Source organism: Ambystoma mexicanum, chromosome 13 (assembly GCF_040938575.1).
Source record: "Ambystoma mexicanum isolate Mex_15411 chromosome 13, UKY_AmexF1_1, whole genome shotgun sequence".
NCBI lineage: Eukaryota > Metazoa > Chordata > Amphibia > Caudata > Ambystomatidae > Ambystoma > Ambystoma mexicanum.
Window position 1 is genome coordinate 488,219,448 of NC_090938.1, and position 22,405 is coordinate 488,241,852.

Genomic DNA, 22,405 nt, shown 5'->3' on the forward strand with positions numbered 1-22,405 from the left:
GGCAGTCAGGCACCGAAATGCTAAGCAATTCTTCTCTGAACAAGAGTACCAACAGCTACCCCAGAGATGTGTTTCGGTCTGGTTGGACCTCATCAGTAGGGTGGAGCTGTGCTTCTCTAACGTCTAAGGGTCTAGACGTGGAACCCTTGCTCACTATTCTTAGAGAGGCACAGCTCCACCCTACTGATGAGGTCCAACAGACAGAAACACGTGTCTGGGGTTGCTGTTGGTACTCTTATTCAGAGGAGAATTGCCTAGCATTTCAGTGCTGGACTGCCCCAGAGCAGGACAAAGACTGATATGTTTTGGATATTTCTCCTCTGTGAAAGATAGTGAGCTAAAGAATCTTGGTAAGGCTCTCGTAACTAGGACTAATGTCTGGCAGAGGGACTTCCTAGCACCCCCCCCTTGTTTTTGCATGATTTATGTAGCTTTGGGTCTCACCCTAAGTTACTAGGAGAATCCAGGCGTGGACCCCTTGCTCACTATTCTTAGAGAGGCACAACTCCCCCCTACTGATGAGGTCCAACCAGACCAAAACAGGTGTCTGGGGTTGCTGTTGGTACTCTTGTTCAGAAGAGAAATGCCTAGCATTTCAGTGCTGGAATGCCCCAGGGCAGGACAAAGACTGATATGTTTTGGATATTTCTCCTCTGTGAAAGATAGTGAGCTAAAGATTCTTGGTAAGGCTCTCGTAACCAGGACTAATGTCTGGCAGAGGGACTTCCCAGGAACTCCCTTGTTTTTTGCATAATTTAAGTAGCTTTGGGTCTCAACCAATGTTACTAGGGGAATCAAGTGTGGACCCCTTGCTCACTATTCTTAGAGAGGCACAGCTCCACCCTAGTGATGAGTTCCAACCAGACCGAAATACGTGTCTGGGGTTGCTGTTGGTACTCTTGTTCAGAGGAGAATTGCCTTGCATTCCGGTGCTTGACTGCCCCATGGCAGGACAAAGACTGATATGTTTTGGATATTTCTCCTCTGTGAAAGATAATGAGCTAAAGAATCTGGGTAAGGCTCTCGTAACCAGACCTAATGTCTGGCAGAGGGACTTCCCATAACCCCCCTTGTTTTTTTCAATGATAACATCACCTCGCGGAACAGCCTTCTCCTGGCTGCCCCTTCCTCACGGATTGCAGCTCTGTGGGCCAACAACTCACGCTTCAGGGCTTCCCTGTGTGCTTGACCCTCTGCAAGCAGGGATTCCTGCAGACACTGCAGATATGCCCGTCGGCCCCTGATGTTGGCCTCCATGCGCAGCCCGTGGGCACGGCATGTGGGCCGCATGACCTGCAGCTGTTGCTCCACCTATGTTGCTGGGGGGGATCATGGAACTGGCCACCCTATCCATGCCCTCAGCCAAACTCTCATAGGCAGCACCCTGTCGGTGTGCGGAACGCAACATCTGCTACTCCCACTTTGTCTGCCCAGTCTGCACACATCCCCCAAGTATGCGGGGCCCAAACCTGCCTGATCCAAGGGAGCATGGCCCTTGCTGTGATGCCCCTGTCTCTGGCTGCAGGACTGCAACCCTCACTTGGACATCGGCCCCAGGACCAAAAACCAATACATGGGAGGGTGGCCTTGCAGTCGTAACCACCACAGATGGGCGTGACACCACTGACTGGCCTTGTGAAGGCACCTGACCCCCTGCAGACTCACCGGCCCCAACCGCTCCACCCATTGGTGCACTCACCTCCGCCAGCATTGAGGACTGAACATCCGGCTCAGCATCAGAGCTACTTGAGTCCAAAGAGTCAGAATTGTCTGCATCACGGCTCAGGATGGTCTGTAGCACCAGTGGATTCTCCTGGCCTGCCACGCCACGTCCTGCACTGGTGGTCTGAAGCGCCACAGACTCTTCTTCCTCCTCTTCCTACTCCTCTGCATCTGGTGTCTCCTCAACTGCACATGGACAGAAATAGACATGTGGACTCATGTGCAACGTGTCTACAGTAAACATGTGTATCACATTGCTGTCATGCAAACAAAATGCAGGGCATGACACCATAAGAAATACAGCATCCACACACTATGTACAACAAGCTATCTGAGCATGGCATATGCAGACTGGCAACAACATTCCCTGCGCAGGGCCATGCTGCCAGTGGACACATTGCCAGCAAACAGGGTCGTTAAGAAGCACATTATGGCCTACGGCACAGCTAACTGTTGACTAATACCAGTGAAATGGGCATGGCCATGTGGCTCTGTAACATGCAATTACATCACATGGCAACAGGCAGACACACATATCCACATCCAAGTCCGCATCCATCACATGCCACACCAGTGTTGACCTGGTACAGGGACTGTAGACAATGTGAACATGCCGTAAGTGTGTGAAAAAAGAAAGAGTCCCAGTTGATGTATGGATGTAAGAGTACCACCAAGGCAAGGTCCGTGAAGTTGAGAGAGTAAGTCAATGGAGTAGTATATAGGAACAAGGTACAGCAACCCACAAGAAGGAGAGGGGCATGGACCCATGGAGTGTGGGCTAGGTGTGGGAGGGCAACAGGGATCATGCCTCACAACGATTTGCCTCAGGAGTCATTACCATTGGGGCAGCGGGGATGTGCACAGTGTAGACATATGCACACTCACTCAGGGTACGCCGTAAGGCGTGCTGGTTGTCATCGTGTATGTTCTATGTAGCATGGAAGCACCTACGTACATGTGTGAAAAGAAGATTCTATACCCTGCAGGGCATGAAGTGTAACTCGTATTTCAGACACAAGCACATGTCTAGCAGAGCAGAGTCACTGACATCATAGATGCAGCTAACAAGAGTGCACATTGTGGTCTCATGTTGCAGATGTTGTGGGGGTATGCTAGTGGGAGATGAGTATTGTCACACAGCCATGTTCAACTGATGTACAACACATGGGTTGTATCCACTCTTGTGTACACTGCACAGGAGTCAGTACACCATGACATGGTTCACCCAGGGGAGACATTCAAATGCAGCCATATGTGCACCACAATTGTACATCTTGGTGATGCTTCATTTCGCGTACTCAAGATGCACAATCTTGGTTACTTATTGGACGTGTCCTCGTAATTTTCCAGGCCTCCCATGCCTTGCACCTGCTCCAGTAGAATTTATTGGCTCATAGCCTCTTCATGCTCGGTCAGCTCCTGCTCCTCTGGTGACCCCCCTCTAGTTACCAGAGCAGTGGCTAGGTTGGCACACAGCTTGGACTTGGTGCAACGGGTGAGATCATTCCAGCACTTCACTACCTGTGCAGCAGTGCCCTTCTCAAACCCTAAGGCGTTGAGCTCATCATTGACATGTTGCTTAATCACCATAAGATGAGCAGCTGTATGTCTGCTTCCTGGTTGGTGGCAAATGTCACAGTGGTGAATGGCCACGTATTCCATGAGGATCTTGAGTTCTTCATCATCGAAGTTCTTCTTCCTCAACGTGCCAGTGTCATGTGCTGTGTCATGGGGTTGAGCCTGTTCCTGCAGTGCAGGCTTTGCCTACTTGCCACAAGGTTTTGTTGCCACTCCTATGTGGCTGGGACCACTCTGGAGTCCAGATGCCGGACCACAGGTAGCCTGGGAAATGGCATTAACCCCTGGGGCTGGTGTAGCTGCTTCTGCAGCACATCCCTTACCCTTTTGGGCTGGTGCAGCTTCTTCTGCAGCACGTCCTTTACCCTTTTGGGCTGGAGTAGCTGCTTCCACAGCACGTCCCTTACCCTTTTGAGCTGGGGCAACTGCTTCCACAGCATGTCCATGAACCCTTGGGACTTGGGCAGCTGCTCTTTCCGCAGCACATCCCTGAACCCTTGGGGCTTGGGCAGTTGCTTCTGCAGGACGTCCCTGACCCCGGCCACGTGTGCCCCCTTTCACTTTTGGGGACCTTCCACTCATGTTCCAGGTGTAAGGGAAAAATAGAAGGCACGCCAAGCAATTGTCCTGGGCAATTTGAGTGAGGGGGCAGTCTGCGTGATAGAAGATGTAGTGCTGTGGTCCAGCAAGGCTCAAAGGTACCCCAGATGTGAAACATACGGTATGCAGAACGCACAGGCACCCCAAAAAAAAAAGATGCATACGCGAGACCAGGATAGCTTCCGGAATCAGAAAAATGTGGTATGCAACACGCAGTGGCACCCAGCAACACACAAAATGCATACGCGAACCCCGGAAAGCTACCAGAAAGGTAGGAATAGAGGTACGTGATACACAGGGGCACCCAGAGTTGAGAAAAATCTGTACGCGACTCACCGTTAGCCTCGAAAAAATCAAAAGTAGATGCCCGTATGCGCAGAGGCAAATCCCTCACCAAAATAAGAAGTTTGTACGGTCCCTGAAGTGAACGGATTGCGTGGCACCCCAAAATACACAGTACTCCACTCGTCTGTCTCCTCTTCACATGCTCATTTGGAGTTGCTTCTACCCGTACTAATGTATCCCCAAATATGGCGTGCTGAACGCCTGCGTGCAGCGCGTGTCACGTAAGTTACGCATTGAGGGTCTTTCCTCGGATTTCACGTGTCCACGCTTTTACCATTTTTTACATGCAAAGTCCCTTCACTATGTTTCCGGCTGTCTACATTGCGAGACACTGAAGACCCATGCTCCTGCCTCTGTGCCATTTTACCTGCCTCCTACTGCCCCTGTGCTGCCTCCAACTTAGCCATCTGCTGCTGCCTGTCCAGTTTGTGTGCCTGCTGCCCATCTGTACTGCGTTTGGAGTGCCTGCTGTCTAGCCATTGCCTATGCTCCTGTCTTTGGCGCTGTGACCACCTCAGCTGTTTCATTGGACTCCCATTGTGCCATTCCACCACCACCGCTCCACAGCCCAGGACCACCTTGCCCACCCACACCTCCCTCGGGGTTGCCATGTCAGCACCATCATCTTCTGACCAGAGTGACAACTCTGCGGCAGCGACGCAGAGGGCTGTCACCTTCACCACCTGGGAAGTTGACATCCATGTGGAGAAGGTCCTGGAAAATTAGGATGCCCTCTTGAATCCTGTAATGCATTGCGGCAAGGAAGGACGTCAGCAGATCTGGGATGGGATAAAGGATGCCATCAACGCGGAGGGGGTGGCACCCCGCACCTTCAAGACCTTGCACAAGCACTGCAAGGACCTGAAATCCAGGACCCACAGCAAGGCCCTGTGCTACGTCGAGGCCGGTGCCACCGCAGAGGTGCACCGTGCGCGCAGGTGCAGAATGTTCGCTAACAACATGCAGGTCCTGGAGAAGTTCTACCCGGCGCTGCACACCCAGGTTTGAGAGTTACGTGAACGTCTGGAGTCGACTGGTGGGTAGCCATGTGGTGCAATGCTCTACGGTACATGTTCTCTTTGCGTGTGCCAGCATGTTGGCAGTGACCCCTTAGTTTTGCAGCAAGTATATTTCTGAGACAGATATCTGCGTGCATGATCCAGACATTGCTCTCGATGTGTGCATTCAGACCTATATGTATTTTAAATGTGCTATCACTTGCATTGTGTGTTGTAGTGCTGGCTTTCAGACCGTGCAAATGCAATGTTACTTGTGTCCGAGGCGTGGCAGGGTGACAAGTGTGACAGCTGAGGTAGTGTTGCCCGCATCATGTGCATGCATGATGTTAATGTGTATGTGCCAAAAATGGGAATGTATGACTGCACATCACTCAAGCCTTGATGCAACATGTGCATTTGGACGTCTGGCTTAGTCACGTAGAGGCATTGCAGTTCTCGTGACTCTGATGTGATTGCTCATCGCATTGCTTGGGGCCTCTCAGTTGATGTGTGTGATTAGCATATGTGTGTGTGCTTGTTGCTGTGGCATGCTTGCATGTGCAAATGCTGCATGTGTGTATAGCATACACAATTGATTGGTTGTGTAGCTTGATGTGATTGTGTGGAGTGATGGCCAGGCAGGTGTATGCATGGATGTGGATTGCATGTCCATGTGTGTGGGTGTGGAGGTTGATGGTTGTTCCCTTAACAAGTCATATTCATGTGAATGTTGGTGATGCCACACCCGATTTGGTGCAGTACACTGATGTTTCTGTTCTATGTCTCCTTTTCCACAGTTGCTTCTGATGAAGAAGGCGAAACCAGTGCTGTGGAGCATGGCTGCAGGGATGCCTCCACCAGGCAGAGGCGCAGACCCCAGCCACGCCCCTGTGACAGTTCACCTTCGGGGAGCGATGTGGCTGTGGCAGCGCCTGTGACATTGGGTATGTCTGCGGGGGGTGAGTCCATGACGGTGAAGGTGGGAGGGGACTCCTCAGCAGTGGTGGGGACAGGTGATACCACATAGGGCCATACATGGCAGAAAACGCCTCAGAGTCATCCAGGTTGACAGAGGGGGAGAAGGTGGCCGTTGCAGCCCAACCCATGGGGTCAGGTGTGGGTGTTGAGGTGGGCGTGCCTACTGCAGTCCTGTCAATGGGCCATGAGGCTGTGCAGGCCACGGTGGAGGTGCCTGTGCAAAATCTAGTGCCTGGGCCATCTGATGCAGCAGTATGCGCCTGCCGGGATACCTCCACCGAGACCCACCACCCGGTGTGAGCTGATGTGTCCACCCAGACCGACACCCCCTTACCATATGGTGTTGCCATCCGGGATTATGTGCTTCCCCTGCTGGCTGGGTTGGCAACGTTTACAGCTATCATTCGTGATGATGTGCAGGCTACTCATAGTCTGCCTGCAGATCATCACAGTGAGCTATCCCTCCTCATCGGCTGGCTTGCAACATGCCTGTTCCGTGGTGTTCTCCATGGGATTCTCACTGCTGCAACCACCTCCTCGTCTCCCTCAGTCTGTGCGTCCCAGATACACCAGGGCCCTCTGTGCACCAGTCCCAGCCACAATGCTCCGTCTGGTGGAACCCACATCCCTGCCCGAGTTGGGAGTCTAAGGCACATCAGCTGAGGTGGTCAACCAGCCTACCCAGGCACCGACAGGGGCACTGGCAATGGAGGGACAGCAGGCACCCATCGTCTTCAGCTCGGAGGGTGTACCCACATAGCAGGTACCCGGCACTGTGACAGCAGGTGGCAACGAGGAGGGGACTATTTGTTTCAGGGCAGACCACCGAAAGGAGGCAGGTGCGAAGGTTGAGGCACACGTGGACCTGAGGGACAGGATGCCTTCCGTGTTCCAAGGATATGATTAGCAGATCGGGGCAGAGGGGCAGCCGGCTCGGGAAGCAAGGGTAGTGATGGCCAGGGCTGAAATTGCACTGCATCGGGCAAGGAGGCGGGCTGGCATTCTGGAGGCCACTTGCAGGGACGCCCGAGTGATATAGACACAAATGCTGGAGAACCTGCAAGCTCTCCAGGCAACAATGGAGGCCCGCCTGAGGGGCGAGGACATGCCGCTGGACTCAGCCCAGGTGGAAAGGCTCAGTGAGGTTGGAGAGGACGACGACTAACCCCCGGCCTTTGCAAATAGTTATTTATTTGTAGGTTTCCTTTTCTTATTTATTATTTTCCCCAAACTTTGAAGACTTTCCGTCCCAGTGTCTACTGTATATAGTTGTTTAGGCATAGGATTTTTGTTTTATTTCATATTACCCCTGGACTACTTTGAGCTTGATTCCCCGTTTATTTTTGTACATATTTATGTCCAATACATCGTTCTGTTTGTTATTTTTCCATGCTTCATGCAGGCCATTTGTGCGTTGGCCTCTGATAGTTCTATTTTCAGCGAGTGCATCGCTCCATTGCAAGTCATGTATCTTTTGGCATGCATGCTTTTGTGTTGTTGCTGGGATGGTTGCGGTTGGTAGGATGCACATGTGCCTGACATGTGAGAGTGGGTCCATCAGACGACTTGGTCTGCACTGTATGTTTTCATTAGCATTTACCTGTGCAGAATCACTGTGTGTTTGGCAGCAGTGTGGTTGGGGTGGAGGGAGGTGTGCTCACAGTGGAGGAGTTCCGTGGTCACTTTAATAAAACGTTTCTGTGGCATTGCTGTGTAAACCCCATGTCGTGCAGACACGCCCACCAGCAAGTGCAGTCACACACTGCCTTCTCTCATGTGTCCCTCAACCGCTACCACTGGAATGCAGTAGTGTGCCATGTTTGCTCTTCGTGAGTGGCAGCACAATTCTCCTGTCTCTGTGTGTCATGCTCTCTCTGACTGCCCTACCATCACCCATGCATGGCCCTGTCATGTGATTGTTCCCTGACAGGTATTTTGCCACTCATTCCACCCAGGTCACTGTTGCTCAGGCTGTGACATGCCTGGCCAATGTTTGTGTATGTTGCAACATCTTTTGGTAGGTTTGCTTCTGTCATGGGCACACATTCAGTTACTGTGCTTTGATGTCTTGGCAATGTGCCATGAACAACATGTACATGGATTTGCATTCACTTGTCACATGTGTATGGGGATGGCTGATTAAGGCCTGGAAGTGTGTGTGAGCAGATGCTCCCCTCATGGGTGGACCCATGGTGCTTGCAGTCGGTCGTATTTGCAGTGTACATGTTGGTGTTGCACTTCATGGTGCTGCCAGACTATGGAGGTTCAGGTGAGCTGCAGACATGCATTGCACTGGTATTGTGTGAGACTGTCAGGGGGGCTGCCTGGGGGGTGCACAGTCTGGAGAGGGGCTGCCTGTGGGGGTATCCAGTCTGGAGTGGGCTGCTTGGGGTGGTGTCACATGTGAGGGAGTCTGGGGGGTGGTGTCCTGTCTCTAGAGGGGCTGCCTGTGGGGGGTGTTCAGTATAGAGTGGGCTGCCTGGGGTGGGCCTTCGGAACTTGGCAATACGTTTCTGCTATAAAAAGGGCCCACGTTTCTTCAGCAATCCCACATAAGGCCAAGGCAGATTTACCAGTTGTAGGTGCAAAGTAAGTGGCAACATTTTGTAGAATCCCGGGTCCTAATCAAGAAGTTTATGAAGCGCCAACGTGAGGATGTTTCATTATATTTGTATTCCCGTAGCCAGGATTTGTACTTAGATCTAACTTCAGCGGCATGTGTTCTTATGTCGTCCGCAAATGTAGAATAGCTTCTCCTAATTCGATGTAGAGAAGCGTTAACCTCTGATTCTTTCTACTAGTAATATATTGTGGTGCAAATCAGCCGTACTTATCCAGCATGACCTTCAATTCCCAATTACATGTGTTCAGTACATCAACACTTACTTGACTCCTCAACAAGTTTTGAGTGGTAGTTAACATGGTTTATATTAAAGGAGGTCCACCGGAGACTATTTCCCTGTAAATTTAAAGAAGGGTTTAAGAAGGGTTAACGGATAGACAGTCTCGGGGCTTCCCAGGTGAGGCTTGGCATTTGAAACTAAGTGTGGCGTGATCACTTGTACTAATTGGGCTAATGTGCAAGTCTGGAGAGCTTTCTGAGATCACAGAGTTAACAAATATAAAATCTATGCAGCTGTTGAATAATCCATTGGACCAAGTAGGTAATGGATCGTTGTTACTCACTGTTACCAACTGGAGATCAAACTCCTCCAAAGCCACCTGCCACTCTTTCCCCTTCTGTGCCGCGGCTGCACTTCTTCCCCACTTCTTAATGCTAGTCGAGGGGATAGTGCAGTCCACATTAAAATCACCTGTGAGTATGATCCCTGCCCCTGGGTATCGACCACACCAAACTCTCAAAGTGACAATCACAGCAGCCATAGGTTTCCCAGTAAGATCAGCGCGGGGGGGGGGGGTCGAATAGGGTTAGCAACAACAAATAGGCCGATCCCAGCAGCGATTTAGTCAACATATCACCTATTAAATGATTATGCCTACAGACATATTGCAGCTCACTCAAGTTATACTGAGCCTTTGCACCTGTGCAAGGGCCGCCTTTAGGTCATCCCTTAGTCAGGGGAACTGATAAACGGAAAACCAGAGTGTACCCATCTATAGCAAAAGATGTAGTAAGCCATGTTTTCTGTAACATGAACACTTGTGCATTAATTACGCGGTCTAAACCAGACAGATTATGAAGAAATGAGTGCGAGCGCCGTGTGTTCCAAGAGATCAGGTTGAAAATAGGACTTTCTTGACAAGTCCAAGTTCAACATGTCGTTTGCTGCACCTGTGACCACTTGCCCACAAGCCTATTTGCATCCATCTTAGAGCAGGTATGAGTAGCACCAGTGGATTACAGGTTAAAATAAGCATTCAAGTCACTCTGGGACTGTACATGTTTGCTGATCTCAGAACGCCGGAAACACCAATAAATCAAAGCTCAGTTCCATTAGGGCTTCAGTGTGTTTGCAGATGCGTTCGACAATAATAGGGGATATAAAGGCCACTAAAGCCCAATTTGTGGTGCTATTCAATCGAGGCAGCTCCAGATGCTCGATGCCCTTAGACATCACTGCAGTTAAAACCGGCATGGCATGCAGCAGTTCTAAGAGACAGAATCTATTCAGGAAAGGGCTGTTGGCAGTAAGATTAACCTCAACGAACTTGATGTGTTTTGAATCAGCAAACCAGAGGGTGTCCAGAATAAACGGGGGAGTGAGGTACTACTTATGTAGTGATTCCACACATGTAAGCCAGGCATCAGTGGGATAGTTGTTAACTTCCTTGCTTCTAGGAGTATTCAAATGCTTAGATCCAAGAGGGTTCAAAGTAGACTCCCTGCCAGATACCCGACACCTCATTCCCTTGGGGGCAGGATTAAGTTTGTGAACTTTGACTGCAAGTGTTTCACACCCTCGGTTTAAATGCTTGCTTGAGGCTGTGAAATCTGTACGAACCACGTTGGTGACTCCTTTCCTTTTAGCAATGACTGTTCAGAAGATGATGGTGCAATAGTGTCAGCCAATTGCATGGTCATATGCCCCGCCTCTGCCCCCAGGTTGTGAATCAACCAATGTCGTTGGAGAGAGCCCGTTATGCATCGAAATCCATTTGTCCAAAAGGCCTTGGAGCACAACTCACCTGACCCTGCCATTACCCATTTCGTTGGTAACAGTCTAGTAACCCGATGAAGAGGGCAAGGATCTATGCAGGGGAGGTTTGGCTGTTTTATTCAAATTAATATCCTTATTATGTTGCACCTGTCTACAAGGTTTGCATGTTTTTTGTTAAGTTTGGGTGGGCTTCTATACATAGAGGGTGAAGGGGAGTTGTTTAAAATCGAAAGCTTGGTACACAGTGCTTCAATCGCCTCATCCTCAGAGGCAGCAACCACTTTAACACAGCCCTGGCACACGTCTATGCCATCAGAAATTATCATATAATCAAGGTCAGGGGCACCACCTGGTGAAAGCCTCCTCAGATTATCGGGTCCAATAACGTTTGTCATGCCAGTAGGTTTGGAAGCTTGAATTTCCACCTGGCCTCGCTTTTTATTGCAGCCGTCCGCACCACAGAATGTATGGCTCAACTGTGCAGAATCATGGCCCCCACGGTTTCGAAACCTGGGTCACAATTGGTAGCACACTCGATTTCTCATGTTTAGAAGTACTGTTCTGAAGAATAAGATCAATAACTTTGACTAGAATATACTTAAAGTCTCTCTGCTCTTTAGCCATGTTAGAGCATAATTGGCGCAACGCATCAATTTTTGCTTCCAGTGAGGTTACTATAACTGAAGTACGAGCCTGTGCCGGATTTCGTTCTTCAGGGGAGATGGATCTGTATTCCCTTGATGTTTCCTCTGTATCACTTTCACTAAATGAGGAGTCGGAGGGGGAGAGCAAGTCAGCAAGGTCTGAGGTCGCTGAGAGATTTGTGCCAATTATGTTGTTGTAATTCAAACTGCCAGGACCCAATGAATTCTGCCGAAGGTTCAAACAGTGTTTCAAAAGGGAACCATTGTTATCTATGGTAGGAGAGCCATTATTATCTGAGGTGGGGTAGATATGCAATGTGCTGATGGCTTGATTAGGATGCTCGCTGCTGGGAATGACTTCAAAAGGTGGTAGTTCTACTGAGTTAACCCAATCTCCGCCCACAGAACCCAGAGCTTCGAGGAAGCCAATCATTTTTGGTTGTGTCACATCCTTCTTACAAGGCTTCTCCCATTTGTCCTTTTTTTGCGCAGGGGAGCATGTTAGATTCTCGCTGATTGCACGCCCGCGTTTCCTTACGAGGCGCCATGCTGCGTAAGCCATAAGAATGCTGCTTAGAGTTCGTCATTAGAGAAAAAATAAATTAGAATAGTCAAAGTATACGGAATAAATGTGACCATGGTCGAAACTCAGAACTACTCACTAAATATAGTGCAATGGGAGACACCAGGGGACTGCCGGAGAAAGCCGACAATTTCCATACATATTCTGACACTCCAGCGGTGGTCAAAAGAGAGAGGCGTTACTCATCGCAGCTCAGGTCAAACGGAACAACAAACCCCTTTCCAACAGAGGAAATAACAGACTGTTCGAACCACTGTACACCAAAAGAGGGCAAGCTAAGGGGTATTATGTAAAATTGCACAAAGATAACCGAACCACGGGGGAAAAGACAGATGTCGATTGAGCCCCAGAGTCAGGTGGAACAAAGACACGTTGGTGGGAGGAGGGAGGAACTGACACAGGAAGTCACGGGTATAAATGACCCATACGAGTAAGACACAGCGAAAGGTGTTCAGGTGAAGTCAAGAGATGTGGAAGTGCACAAAGAGAATAGGTGAAGAACGGAAGGTGGAGCGGAACGCTGAAGAGCTTGTTGAGGAATTAGATAAAGGTGCAGGTTAGGTTGTGTATGAGAGAGAGCGTGGTACCAAGAGTATAGCGTGTAGCTGTGATGTGAGCGTGTATTTGGGAGTGAGTGTAGAGGATGGAAGAAGGTTCACAAACAGACACCAGATCCTAGACACAGAAAACGGCACAAAGAGAATGGTAGATAGGGTAAGCGTCCGAGGACAAACTCAGACTCCTGAAACATTGAGATACAGAATACAAGCGGTAGAGTTGCCTGCTGGCAATTATGGTTGATGTTTCGCCGGCACCTTGAAAAACATTGAGAAAGTGAACCGACAGAAAGAATTATTGTTGCATGTGGAACCTGTGGTCAACGTTTCTAACAACCATTAAAAAAGTGAACTGCTGAATGTTGGACTCTGCGGTGAAAGATCCTCCAACCCTTAGAGAAGGTAAACCAGCACAGAACTTAACTGTGGCAAACAACGCGGCAGAACAAAGTCGGAAGCGTCCCAACAACAACAAACATGTAACATAAAACAGCCGAACTCTACTTTCTGGTCTTTGCTCATAATTACATCACCTCAATACTAATCTGTTATGTGATTCGTTTTTTTGAACGTTCAAGCAATTGCCACAAGTGTTTATTTTGGTGATGGCATTTAGCACAGTTATAAACAACATATAGCTTTCTTTATTAGCAACTAGCAGTGTGTAAAGCTGTATGCGGAACAGCTTATGATATCCTGTGAAATAGGGGGCTGTTGCATAATTGCCATGGACCCACCTCCGATGATTACCTTCAATAGCAAGTCTTTACGGAGGACCGGGCATGGGTAGCAAAATTGTTGGAACGTGTCAGTGACGGACAACATCTGTATTTCCCCTCCCAAGATGGTGACAGATGTCGGAGTGAGTCATCACAGAGAAGGCTGAGGAACATGATGAGCATGCATAAGAGAGACACCATCTGGACATTTTTAATATCACATCTGCTGGTTTCCCAGTAAAGATGTGCCCTCCTAAATTGCCATGCTTCACTACTTAAACTCAGGAGAGCTTGCAGCTGTAGCTTTATGCATCAGTGTTCCTAAATGGCTTGCTGGAGGCTATATCCATGATATAGCAGCCTCCTGTCTGATGTCGTCTACTGTACCCTATGGGTTTGTGCACCATGGAAGTCCTCCTTGCCCTGCAGTACTCTGCTTCCTTGCGCCGGATATCTTCTGCTGTCTCTATGGAGCTGGTATTGCCAGCAAGCCCCCACTGCCTTCTACTGCCAGGGCCCTTCTAGCAGAGTCCTGCAGCATGTGATTCCCTGAAGTCATTATCACCTCCCAGGAACACTCTTTGCAGGCTCTATTGGCGAATATGTTACCTTGGAAGGAACAGCTTTGCATGCTAGAGTATGGGCCTCTTTTAATCAATGTCACTCCTTCTGGTGATTGTTTGCTCCCCACCTCCCATTAAGGTGGTTACAACCACACATCCTGCCATCAGTTAAAAAACTGGCCACCAGGGAGGTGTAGGAGTGCCGGCAGCAATCTGGTAAGAGAAGAGCACCCCCTCCAATGTCACTAGGCTGCAACTCTGTCACAAGTGGTGCCGCTTGATCTGGTGTCGGGCAGCTGCCTCAGGCTTAAGGCCGAATGCGTCTTTACATGCAGATGCATCGGCACGGAAATCATTATTTACGTCTATAACTTATTAGTGGTCATTCAGTCATCAACTGACAATGGCTAGTTGGAAAAGGCTGAGTCCGAAGATCCTGCACAGGACATCAATTTGACTGAAAATTCCTCCAAATCTAAACGGATTGTCTATGGTATCAATGTCTATTTATTTGTCTAGGTTAAAAAGCACATTTTGGATACATGAATTCGTCTATTTCAAAGATCATTGCCCTATTAAATAACCCTAAACTACTTTGGGAATCTTTCATGAGTGAGGGGTGAGGGGGCGGCAGATAGGACTGTTCACACTGCATGCACAACTTCTGGAACTGTAATCATACATAAGATGCTTCAAAGTGGGAATTACCAAACTTTGCAAAACCATCCAAATTTTTATCTCCAGCAGCACTGTACAAGTGTGTGCTCATAGTTATGCACCTAGTGGTTGCAAATGACGCCTTGCAGCAATAATTAGCCCTACTACTTCTCCAAATCAAGGAAGTACGCTTGATACATTAAAGTGAAGTCAAGGAGTACAAGTAATTGATTTTCTAAAGAGTATAGCTTGTATGATCAGTAGTCAGTTCTATATAGGTTACCTCTGCAAGCTATATTAATGTTAAGAATTACATTAAACGAATTCATCCGAATGTAATAAAGAAAGGAAACATTCAAGCACATTATCCACACCCCAAATCACAGTCTACCTGAAAAGTAGAAGGCAAAACTGTCAAATTTGGAATATATAAAAGCTGATGGGTGAACCATGACCCCTGGCAGAGGCCTCTAGCTAATTTAAATATCCTAACTTGGAGAGCCTCTGCTAACTGTGTTGGGGCATGGGTCATGGCAACTGTGCTGCGTAAAAGACAAGAAAACATACTGCTCGCTGTACTCCCACTATATATCCATTGTGCACAAATCTGTTGTCATATCTAAATGCTAAATTATTAATTATATATCACCAGAAACACTCTGAACCCTGCTGATGTCTGGCAGAAGGACAGGCTCAAGCTCTACCACGGTTTGTGCTGTTCGGTTCCTGATTAACCAATTAACCACGTGAAGCAATATCGGGCATGGGTATGCTTGAGGACCCCGGATTTGCATACCTCAAAACACTTCATGTGGTTAATCTTCTTCGATCTGTGCTATGTGTACATCGCAGCAATCACTAATGACAGCTGCCATGAAAAAAATTACAGTTGCACTTGCAATAGATACCTAATACCTGCATTTAGCACACTCCAAAAAGCAGGGAACCTCTGCAGAGATACTGGCATCTGAATATGGATGCCGGCAGAGACATGTGGATTTCCTGCACAGAGCGGGAAACCAGAACCAACAGGCAGAGTTTCCATGCAGGTTTTCGCACTTCCTGCAAGTAATCCTTTCAGAATGGGGTAGATGTGAGAAAGCACGGTTACCGCGTGTTTTCTTGTATTCACCCCAGTCCATCTGCTCATTAACATGAGCTTGTGAGAAAGGTGAACCTGAGTATCCTCTTCCATGGGCATGTTGCACTTAATTTGTGACTGGATCCAATTTGGAGACAGTTGACAGCCAAAGAAAAGCACAACACTGTCACTAATTTGAGGTACTTCCAAACTATCCACACTGTTCCGCAACTTAGCTCTCCACCAACAGGTAATGAAAACCATCTCATTGGAATCTCAATCTTTTAGGACATCCTAGTGAGGTGTGTCCAAATAAAAGGCACAGGTCAGTACAGTGGAATGGGGCCGAGTAGGATCAATATATGGTAGATACAGAAGGTGGGGTTTAAAAGAATACAGATTTATTAGAGACTGCTACAGCAATGGGTAAACTAAAGAAAATATAATTCAATGGCCCTCATTAAGACCCTGGCGGAATTCGGAAAACGATGGCGGAAATGCAATACCGCCATCGAATAGCGCTCGGTGCGACTATGACCCGTCACCGCAAAGTACGATGCCATTAGCGACACCGTAGTGAACGCCAACGCTAACTGCACCAAGCACGCGCGCGCGCGCCATGCCAAACCGTAAACACCACCATGGCGCAACGGTACGCCAATTCCGACCCCAGCGGACATGTACCTAACGGCATCAAGCATGGCGGAATGCACCATTCCGCCATGGTGAGAAGTACGGCATCGCGAATCAACCGTAAACGGCCCCACTGACTGCCCGTACACCGCTCCCTGCCCACAAAGTACAACTCCCCGTAGGTGCAACGAAGCCACAATGCAACCAGTGAAATGCACAAGTCACCCATGCATGCCAACGAACAAATGAACCTCAAGAGGGGCCAATGGGAGCTGCAGGGCACAGATGGCACGAATACAGAAGCCATCCCAATGGACATGACCACAGTCCCCCACCAAGAAACGCACGCAAACACAGGCACCTGTGACCAGCAATATTCAGAAAATCACAACATTCCACCAGTCCACCTGGCTGACCGGCATCTGTCACACAAAACCCAATCCCCGCCCCTGAGCATGACAACATTCAAACTGTCATATTGGCAGCCCCCATCCCTGACCTCACGGGCTTCGTAGGCAAACGCGCCCAGTACAGGACCACGCAACAAAACTCCGAAGCTGGAACCCAATGCAGATCCCCTCACAATACATCGCTCCCCAAATAGGAATATGCCACATCACTTGCAAAGAAGAACGCTACACGGCCCATATCAGAATAGAATTTTAATGCACATCAATATCACCAAGCCCATACAGCCATCAGGCCATGAACTCCAAAACACATTTCACCATTGTGGGCTGCATCCGCAAGAAATGACCAGCCACTACTTGTGTGACGCCCTGTTCCTTCATGGTACACAGGGCCACATTCACGTACGAAAAGGCAACATGGAAGCGCACAGAACCGCAGGGCCGTCCCAATGGGGAGGCACTAGTCCAGCTGAAAGGCCGAAATGTTGCTCCGAGCCACCAGTACTGCGTAAGGGCATGTGGCCCATTGGCGATCGTCCCATAAGATCGTAATGCTGCTCCACTGATTAACACGAAGCAGCAGGTGTCGGGAGTAAAACCCATCTGCAGGAGTGGCATACAGATGGCAGTGGCAAAAGGGGAGGAGATACCTGTCAACCAAAAGAAAAGAAACAGAATAGAATGGCCATCAGAACTACATTCGAACAACTCACTTCAATGATCACACTAGATCCACAGCCATATGCATGCAAGCCCACTCCAAAGGATCATCACCACCCCAAAACCACTTGCGAATCATAACTATCTATATCGAGGTGAAAACACCATCACAAACGAGTGTACCTGTGCATGCGTCTGTGAAAACAGAATCCTTCAGATGGGATTGGTAACGTGCATGGACACAAGTGTCTGAAGGCGCGTCGAGACAGGGAGGGCTCAACAAGGCCAGATAGACGATGGTCCCACTATGGCAGCCCTGCATCACATAGCGCAGGGGGGGCGGACAGATCCCAAGAAGCCCTGTACATGGCAAACTCTGTATCAAATCACCTGCCCATGCATCCATTCATCATTCCCTCATCCCGTAATGAAAACGCCTGAATATTTACTCACATAACATTAGAAATATCCATTGAGTCTGTGCGTTATGCAGCCTGCAAAATCCACAGTGCCCCAGCACGTAATTCCAGTCTAGTGAAGTAACATGTATTTGGGAACGTCCTGCCTTATCGTCCACTACGCAATTGCGCATCCCATACTATTCATATCAATCATAGCATTCTCGCCATGGCCCCTGTCCCAAGGACATTGAACAATAGAACGTTATATTTGCAGTCAGACCTGTGGGCATCTCCTCGCCTGCAGCTGAAAACCGAAAGCGCCGCCCTTCGAATTCCTCATTTGCAACATCACGTCGAAGAGGCATCTGTGGCCGTTTGAAAACACTAATTAATCCATCGAGTGCGGCTGTGTGTGAAAATGGCAACTGCCTTCACCCACGAATGGGACGCCCCGCCTGTCGTTGCAACTCGGTACAGTGATGAATGAGGGCCCACCGTTACTCGAGTACTACGTTCCACTGACCCTTCACAACTCTGTTCGCGACTGCACAGATAGTATGTGAAACAATGGGACCACAGCAGAATGAACATATCAACCAATGTTACACGGCCATCGGGTACAAATACAAGATTGCAATAGCAAGATGCCATTCCACGAATTGCAGCGTTGTGCGCGGGACGTGCTCGGCCAAAGGGGAGAGCAGTTTGCACAGGTGGAATGAATCACCACAGGTGGAGGCCATTCAGCCTGAAAACACATAAATTGCACACCCAGTCTCCTCCCACAACCACACCCACTCCGAAATGCTACCGGCAGGACTCGCGATGTTGGCCCTGGGGGACCTGATAGCACTGCAAGTACTCCAACTCCAAGAAGAAGACGAACACCAACTACAACCGGCCGCACGGAGGAGACGCAGGAGGAGGAGGAGGCCAAGGCAGGGCCAGCAAGGGCCGCCAGCACAGCCACTACCACCACGCAGGCAGCCCGCAATCCCACGCCTCCGAGCACATCCGTTCAACCTCACTGATGAGCAGATCCACACCCTCTACCGTCTGGACCGGGACACCATAACCGCCATTGTGGACATGACACAGGCTGACCTTGTCAGCATGATAGATAGCCCAACCGCCATCCCACCCCTACTGAAGGTGGTGTCTGTACTCCACTTCCTGGCCACAGGCACCTACCAGCACACAGTCGGACAGTTGCATGGCATTTCACAGCCACTGTTCTCACGGACACTATTGCAAGTGCTCGATGCCCTCCTGAAGCACGCAGACGACTACATCTCTCTACCACGCTCGGAGCAGGAAATTACGAACACAAAAGTGGGATTCCATGCACTTGCCGGCATACCGGGTTGCATTGGTGCCATCGACTGCACCCATGTGGAATTGGTCGTCCCACATGCCATGGAGGCCCAGTACCGCAACCGAAAACAATTTCATTCTCTGAATGTACAAATGGTGTGTGACTCCAACAGGATCATTACACATTGTTGTGCCCGATTCCCTGGATCAACCCATGATTCTATGGTCTTGAGGAACTCTACAATACCACGCTACATGGAGCGACACGCAGGGAACAGATCCTGGCTACTCGGTGAGTCTCATTTCATGCATGATGATGTGGGGTATGTGATGCGGCAATGACCTGGCAGGAAGGGGGGGGGGTGCGTACGTAGCAATGGCATTCCACATCATACGTTTATCGTCCACATACAGGTGATGCTGGATATCCACTGAAGAGATGGCTCCTCACACCAGTCCGGAACCCACAGAACCAGCATGAGGAGGACTACAACCATGCCCACTCACGTACCCGTGTAGTCATAGAACAGGCATTCGGCCTACTGAAGACTCGTTTACGCTGCCTCAGCAGGTCTGGCGGGGCACTCCTGTACCGCCATGAGAAGGTTGCAAAGATGGTGATGGCATGTGTCATGCTCCACAACATGTGCGTACGTAGAAATGTGCCCATGCCCCCTGACGCAGAACTGCAAGCACCTGAAGATGGTCATGATGAGGGTGGGGATGTGGCAGCACCTCAGGGAGTCTGCGAGGCACCGGAGGCCCGTGACATTCGTCAGCATCTCATTGATGTATGCTTCTAGCACTCACGCCTGGTGGCTGATACATGGACACGGGACTCGTGGCACTGTGTGTGTCTGGGACATGCACAATATGGACTGTACGCCTATGATGGCCTAGTACACAAAGATCAATGTCCACACATCTCATTGGTTGATCGTGCACTTTTTATGGCATATGTGATATCATGTTGTACACCCTATCGACCCGCCACCCAAGTGAGCCCAACACACCCCCTCCACCCTCCCACCTCCCCCCCGAACACCAGTGTCCAAAGATGCTCATCGTCAGTGGGCAGTCGCTATTGCAAGCCCCCTCTGCGGGTATCAGGGGCACCCCTGCCTGTGGAGCGCAGGTTCCTCCCAGATCTACGTTGGGGGCTGCCCTGGACGGAACTTGCAACGGATGATGTCTCTGCCTGCTCACGTCCATGCATGTCCCTAAGGGTTTGCGAGAGCTCAGTGAGCACACGGCGCACTGCGGCAAGTTCACCACATACGTCTTTGGACGTCGCATGCAGTTCCCCCCTCAGGCTCTCGGTGCTTCTCTCCATTTGGACTCTCAGGCTCTCGGTGCTACTCTCCATTTGGACTCTCAGGCTCTCGGTGCTACTCTCCATTTGTGCCCTTAGTGTCTCTGTACCTCTCTCCATTTCTGCCCTAAGTGTCTCAGTTGATGTTTCTATGTCTGCCTTAGTGCCCCCACATTCATCGGCATGGTCCTTGAGGAGCGTGGCCAGTTGCTGCTGTTGCACTATTAACTGGTCGAGGGACTGTTGCCTCTGCTGGGCCATGGCCATTTGCGGGGGTGTCACAGAGGGGCTGTTGTCATCATGTTGCCCTGCCACAGGGCTTGTGGGGGATGGCCAGTCGTCGTCTTGTGGGTGCCCCTGCGTGGTATCCTCATGTAGTACGGGATGGGACAGACAGGGGGATTGGGACAGGTCATGGATGGATCTGACTTCGACATCCCCGTCTTCTGTGTCGGAGCATGCTGCCATCAATGGGGTGTCACCTATGGTGCTGCTGCCACCGGAGGCAGTGCCTTCTGTGGCATCCGTTGGGGGGACCTGTGGTGGTGGTGTTGTGGGCATGCTGGCTGCTGGGGTGCCTGTTGATGTTCCCTCCTGTGTGCTGCCACCTGATTTGTGCTGCTGCCGTGTCTTGATGCGTGCAGCTGAGGTGGAGGGTCTTTGGCCGTTGGTCTTGGCCCTCTTTGCAGGTGTGCTGGTAGGGGTGTCCTGCAGCTCGTCGTTTGGATCGGCCCCTGTGGTGGAGTAAAGGAGGGCGAGGGTTATTGGTGGGTCTGTGGGAATTGGAATGGCATTGTATCACATGCATTGGGGTGGTACCTGAGGGTGATTTGGGTCGGGGCCTTGGAGGTGCTTCCATTTGTGTGTGGAGTGAGGGTGCAGTTGTTTGGCAGCCTGCAGTTAGGGTGTGCCTGCTGCACGTGTAGTGCGTGTTTTAGGGGTTTTTAATTATTTATGTATTTATTGTGGGTTTTAACGTGCGCTATCAGGACGATGTGTGTGGACGTTCTCCTGGACATGTGTTTCTGTTGCACTATGGGGACACATGGTGCTTCACATGGATGGACTTTGTGGTTTTGGCATTGTTTCATTAGGCCCACCTACCTGATTCTTCGGATGTCTGCACTCCTTTCTCCATCCCTCCGACTCCCTCTATGCTCTCCATTCCGATGGTTGAGGCACAGATTTCTTCCCAAGGGGTCAGCTTGATGGGTGATTCCGACCCTCCCCCGGTGGCTGTGGCAATGTTGCGGTTGGCAGAGAGTATGCTGCGGACGCGTATCCGCAGGTCGTCCCATCGCTTACGGCATTGCTGTGGGGTGCGGGGTGCGGTCCCCACCGCACTTACCCGCTGTGCCACCAGAGCCCATATGGCCTTCTTGTTTGCGAGTGCCGTCCTGGTCATTTGCGTGGAGAAGACGACGGCAGCATTCTCCTGGAGGGTCTCTGTTAGCACGGTGAGTTCCTCACGGGAGAAGTGGACCTGCCGCTTGCGGTCGCACGCTTTCTTCGCTACTTTTCCCATTTTTCTTGGTTTCGCTAGGGTGGATGACGGGTTGGGTTGTGTCTCAGGGTAGTGATTTTAGTGGTTGTGTGGTTTTAGTGGTTTTATAGGTGTACGGCGGGTTGTTTCCCGTTCCGGGCCCGTGTTTTAACTTCCGTTTCCGTATATTTCCGGTCACCGTACTTTACGGTAGGCGCACACTGCGGTGTCCGCTGTGATGGGTGGCGGTATTGCACCTAGGGCGCCGTACGGCGGCGGTGTGGGCCGTTTTGGGTTCATTTCCGCCATCGCGGACTTTGCACTTCCGCCATGCCGTGGTGCTCGTGCCCGATGGGTCGGAATGGGCCGCACTTTGCTCCTTCTTGCAATAGCGGAAACGCTATTTACGCTGTGGCGGTCCGGTCAGTCACTTTCCGCCAGGGTCGTAATGAGGGCCAATGACATGACATCCTCCTTATCTCCACCTTCTTCTCCAACTTACTCTTTAATATTTCTCTTCTCTTTCCACCAGATGTTTCGCCCAACCT

General features: G+C 50.1%; 1 protein-coding gene across 3 annotated transcripts in view; it reads left to right on the forward strand.

Moving 5' to 3' along the window:
- Positions 1–22,405, forward strand: part of MARCHF10 (membrane associated ring-CH-type finger 10) — a 1,025,913-nt gene that overhangs the window by 113,270 nt on the left and 890,238 nt on the right. The window lies entirely within an intron of this gene.